Consider the following 5,854-nt stretch of genomic DNA (forward strand, 5'->3'; position numbering starts at 1 on the left):
TGGAGAAATGAGGACAGCTTGGGTGATTGGTTTAGGAAGCACGTTTGTTTGACTTACTCTGGTTAGTTCTGAGTTGGAAGCAGAGGCAGAACAGGAGAGGGACAGTCCTTGACCACATCCTTACTATCAACTGCTGCAGGGGTTGAGGGGTGGCTTTCTTGTCATAGATGTTTCCTTGTCATCTATGTCATCTATCCGGCTCATCTATGACATAGGTGTCATAGAGAGTTTCTTTGTCATGAATGTTCTGACCATTATCCATCTGTATATTCAACCTTTAAGATGCAATGACAAGGAATTTGCTGTAATAGATATCAACACATAGATCATAAAGACAAAAGTATGAAAACTGTTGAACTGGTAAGACAGTAAAAACAATAGAACCAAACAGATAATGCAGCAACAGACTCTGATTTGTATATAAAATTAATATTGAATTGAGGAGGTCTCATATATGATATAAGAAAGGAAGGGATTTAAAAAAATTGTTAACCAAATGACATTGGAAAAATTAGCCAATTATTTGGAACCCTACTTCCACGCGAGAGGCCAGGTGAACCAACGCATACATGTATACAATTTAAAAATCTGTGTAGATGAAGATTTGTTTAGCCTCCAGATAAGTATTTTCTAAACATATAATCTCTAATGTATATCCTGAAAGGTACAGATCTGAACACATGAAATTATAAAACCTGCATGTGTCAGAAAGGTAATATTCTTGATATATAGTAAAATTCATACACATCAATAAGAGTCACACCTAAGGACCACAGAAAGATGAGGGAAGGCAAAGAAAATACAAATTATAAAAATTGAAATAAATATTACCAATAAATATATAAAGGATTTAACCTTAAAGGTCATCAAAGAAGAAAAAAAAAAACATGGCAGTAATAGTAAACCAGTTTTCATCTGAGTAAAAACAAGGCTTAAAAACTTCCATACTCATTACTGAGGAGGTCATGGAGAGATGGATTCCTCTGTGTTGCTGACTAGAATTTAAATTGGAACACTCAAAGGTACTTAGAAAACAGCTTGGAAATGTGTATATGTTGCTTAAATATTCTTACCCTTTATCCTAAGGAACCTTATTGTAAAGAAATATGCAGAAAAAGATACTCACTGCAGCATTATTTATAAATGATGAAAATGTAGAAATAACTTGAATGTTTAATATTAGAATGATACTAAGTAAATCAGAGTATGACAACATAATGGGACATTATACATATATGATAAAATAAATATTAAGATATATTTATAAAGGATTTTTATGGGAATGGAAAATGTTCATGCTGCAATGTTAAGAGAAAACAGAAGAGAAACAGACTGTTCTTCTGAACATCTGTGAACATACAAACTTTTTTATACATTTGTGGTTATTTTATTAATTACTATTACTTATTTTATATTGTGTCTTCATTTCTTCTTCGGTAAGAATGCTTCATAGTAGAAGAGAAAATGCCCAGGGTGCCTGGGTGGCTCAATCAGTTAAGTATCTGCTTCCGCTCAGGTCATGATCATGGGGTCCTGGGATGGACCCCAATATCATGGGGCTCCCTGCTCAGTGGGGAGCCTGCTTCTCCCTCTCCCTCTGCCCCTCTCACCCACTCAGGCTCCTCTCTCTCAAAGTATAATATAGAAAAAGAAAATACCTGATGTCAAGTTTTTCCACAGGCTGTACGAATTAAGGCACAGTAGAGAACCTTGAGTTTTTCTAATTGATTCAACATGTATTTATGAAATTGCTAGTCTATGAGTCATGCTTCAAGATTTGGTTAGAACCAAAGACATGGAATATGGTATAGTTCTTAACTCGAGCAAGTTACAAGTACAGTGGAGAGATTAACGTGTACGTAACGTGCCAAGGCTGAGTCAAGGTGTTTAATTCTGAATTTGAGAATGAGAAGCTAGTTTTTTAATAGCTTTATCTTTAAACTGTGTCTTGAAGGGCAGACTTGCTTTGTGGCTGGTTGAATAAAGGCCATTTCGGGTTAAAGAGAACACACTGGAAAACCATAGGAAGAACAGCTGCGGAGAGGCGGAGGCGTGTGTTGTCTGGAGAAGCCTAGCTCTTCATCCCTCCAATCCAGGTAGTTGCATCACCCTGTGACATCTTCACTGCCCAGATACGAACTCTTGCCTACTGAGGGGGTAGAAATTCCATCTCAGAAGGGTTCTGAGGACTGACTGACATTTAAGGAAGCTGACATATTGTTCAATATCAGAAGAACCTAACGTAGAAAATAAAGATTTCAATTTAGTTCAGTTAGAACCAAAATGCGGATGTGGGTTGGATGGATATCTGTGTTAATCACATCAGTGTGTTCGCTCCCAGTAAGCAGGCTACACAGTTGCCTTTAGTACGCCCAGACTGGAGGAAATCAGAACAAGGGGATCATCTATAAGATCCAAGTGCGTAATGGCCACAGTAAGTTAGCCCTCTCAGCCTACGGGGTACTTGGCGTGGAAGGGGGCTCTTTGGCATGGGTTAACATGACCAATATTTCCCTCTGAGCATCTCTGTTTTCCATGTTCTGCTCTTGTCCTTATTCGATTATGATCAATACAGTCTTTCATTTAATATTATTTCCAACCAAGTTTCAAGAGAATGCTGCAGGCTAGAAGGGCAGTCTCTTTAAGCTTGATTTTTAGCTTTTCCTTCCTCCAATACTGTACTTCATAGGTAGGACACTCTCCCATCCCTAGCGTTTCTCCGGGGAATCAGTGATTATGGACTGGTGTTGGGGTCAGGGTAAAGGGCATGCGTGTACTATGAAACACCATGTCAGATATTCTGATATACGTCCTTGTCCCTCCTCTACCATGACCAGGCACCTAAACAAGAACACGTGTACCATGTAGGCCTATAGGGTTTGGAGGGCTGCAAGTCTGTTTCAGGGCAAACAACCTCTTACGTAGGCCCTGATAAAGATTGAATACCTGACACCTGACCATGCAACACCATAAATATATACCAAAATAAATTTTAGGAAGAATCAAGACCTGTAGTTTACTTACAAACTATTAGGGAACAAAAAGAAAATAAAAAAATAAACTATTAGGGAACAATATAGCAGAATACGTTTGTGTATTTGAGATAAGTGAAGGATATCTTAAAGAAGACACACAAAGCTCACCTCAGAGATTATTTAGCAATGTTACGATTAAAAACTGTACTTTAGGGGATCCCCGGGTGGCTCGGCAGTTTGGCGCCTGCCTTCGGCCCAGGGCGTGATCCTGGAGACCTGGGATCAAGTCCCGTGTTGGGCTCCCTGCATGGAGCCTGCTTCTCTCTCTGCCTTTCTCTCTCTCTCTCTGTGTCTCTCATTGATAAATAAATAAAATCTTAAAAAAAAAAATCCCTGTACTTTAAAAAATCTATTAAAAAGTGAAAAGACAAAGGGAAGATTGAATGCACTTTTTTGAAAATAATATAACCAATTAGGATTAGTATGCAGAACATATTTAATCTTAGAAATCAATAACCCAATCACCAAATGCTAAGAGTTGATTTATAACAGAGGACAACTTAATGTCCCACCCACAAATACGAAATGATACTTAAACTCACCAGCAATCTGGAAAATGCAAATTAAAAATTAAGATTACAATTTATGACCATTCACTTGTCATAAATTAAGAAGTATGAAAATACCAATGAAGCAATCGGAGCTTTTATAAACTACTAGTGGAACTCCATATTAGTACAAACATTTAGAACAATTCATAAATACTGGTAAAGTTAAAGAAATGCATATTCATTGACCAGAAATTCTGTTTCCATAGAGGGAATGCTACCATTATCAATAAGGCTTTATGTTCAAAACCAATCAGTGCAGCATTTTGTAGTAGCTGAAAACTGAAAAGTAACTCAATGTCCATTAACTAGAGAACGATTAATATAAATTAAGGTATGTCCGTGCAATATACATTTATCCACAAATACTATAGTTTCAATGAACAAAAAAATACTTATAAAATTGATACTAATGCAAAAGGGAGTTTTGCAGAAGGATGCCTTAAGTATAAGGCCATTTATATAAAGTTTAAAAACAAAACATTTTTGTATACATATATTTAATTGGTCAAGTATGGAAGCATGCATTGGAATAATAAAAATATAAATAAAAATTTATACTTTTTTATGTGGGAGGAGGAATGATTGGAATAGGACCGTAGAGTATTATCCAAAGATGATTTTAAAATGACTTGGAGCAAATATGGAAAAATATTAAGATATGACAAGGAAGAGATATATTAGCAAATGTTTTGTATTATTCTCTCTACTTTTCTGTATGCTTAAAATATACCACAAATATTTGAACAAATGTTCTTTTTATATTAAAACGACAAATTAATATTTCGCTTATGCATACTATTTACATCATTCCTCTTTTATTTCTCTAATAATTAAAATTAGCTAAAGACATATTTTGTCTAATGCTTTTGAATTTAGCTCACTCCCATATGAAGTAATCAGTGAAAGATGAGATGCTTTTTATTTTTAACTTGAACACAGATTTCGGTTGCGTTCACTATGATGTCATTTCTGATGGGGAAGGACCACTAGAATTAGGAAATTTGAAAGGTGCCAGTTTAACTTTACAATTTTCCTTAGGACAAGACACTTGGTAAACAGTTCAACCCCACACATGAAAACATCAGTTGTTTTGTTTCTAACAACCAGCCGAAGTTTGCCCTGGAAGAGTAAGTTTGGACAGAACAGGAGAAAACATGAAGGATGGTTTTTGGTTAAGTTATTTGGCATTAAGGAATAAATGATTAATAGTTCAATTGTGGTCCTGCCAAATTAATTCGGTTTTGAGCTTATTTAATAATTCAAATAAATGCACCTTTTTCTGTCTTGTTTTTGGTAATACCACGTCAAGAATATACCTTGAATCAATTTTATTTACCACTTCCCTTCTGAGTTTAACACACACGTTGATGAAAACTTTAAATGGTCTTAAACGGTTCAACTCTCCAGTAATAAAAACTTAAAAACTGCTGTAAACAGTGAAAATGTATCCACATGAGGAATTATCATTGTTAACATCTTTGTAATCAGTGATTGAGCGCCTACTATGTGTCAGTCATGGTGAGGGTCTTTGCCCTCAAGTAAGCTTTAGAATTCTCTTGGGAACAGAGAATTTCTTTCTAGTGACAAATGTTGAATTGACATTCTCAAAGAGATTGAAAATTCCTATTCATTATGCCTAACGATGAAAAAAAAAAAGTTGCTGGTCCATTGGAGATATCATTTGACTTTTCTAATGTAAAGATTGTGTCTATAAAGATTGCTGAGCTATCTAAGTTATTCATGTCCACAGCACTTTTAATTATTGCATTCACTTCTTGAAAAGTGTTTTACATTCATGAAATCACATTCCCTGCTCACTCAGGATGGATATGTTCTGTTCTTTTTCCTATGTCACTTGATCGTCAGCATTCAAAGCAGGCAGAAAGGACACCCGATCTTAAAATACCATTGATCATCTCTTTCAAGCAAGAATATTGCTTTTAATTTAGTTTCTATATCAGAACCAAATTAGCTAGAAAGCAATCATTTGCAGATAGAGGTTTAACATTTCTCTAAGTAAAATACATATTTATATTAATACCTACGGTTTTGTTGGATTTTAATACTCCATTGATCGCATATTTCATTTTTTCTCATGGAAAAGTACATTTTCTTAATATTCACATGTCTACTGAAACTGAAATTTAGACCACAGAAAGATGGTGAATAAGGTAAAATATACAGTTGTAAGCAGTCTATGTACATCATTTAGTAGGGGTGGGGCTACACTGTGCAAAATAATCCTGATGGATAATACTACGTCACATT

At 35.4% G+C, this 5,854-nt stretch overlaps 2 long non-coding RNA genes across 2 annotated transcripts in view; one reads left to right on the top strand and one right to left on the bottom strand.

Annotated features, from left to right (window-relative positions):
- The window catches only part of LOC111098703, a 19,255-nt gene extending 19,103 nt beyond the window's left edge, over window positions 1-152 (bottom strand). The window contains exon 1 of the long non-coding RNA XR_005369249.1: window positions 58-152. This is a non-coding gene — a long non-coding RNA (uncharacterized LOC111098703). The remainder of the gene's footprint in view (window positions 1-57) is intronic.
- Window positions 153-268: 116 nt separating this feature from the next.
- Window positions 269-4,735, top strand: LOC111098704. The gene is made up of 3 exons (XR_005369250.1): window positions 269-360; window positions 1,955-2,096; window positions 4,625-4,735. It is a non-coding gene; the product is annotated as an uncharacterized LOC111098704 (long non-coding RNA).
- The last annotated feature ends 1,119 nt before the right edge of the window (window positions 4,736-5,854 follow it).

Source organism: Canis lupus, chromosome 14 (genome assembly GCF_011100685.1).
Source record: "Canis lupus familiaris isolate Mischka breed German Shepherd chromosome 14, alternate assembly UU_Cfam_GSD_1.0, whole genome shotgun sequence".
Classification (NCBI taxonomy): Eukaryota; Metazoa; Chordata; class Mammalia; order Carnivora; family Canidae; genus Canis; species Canis lupus.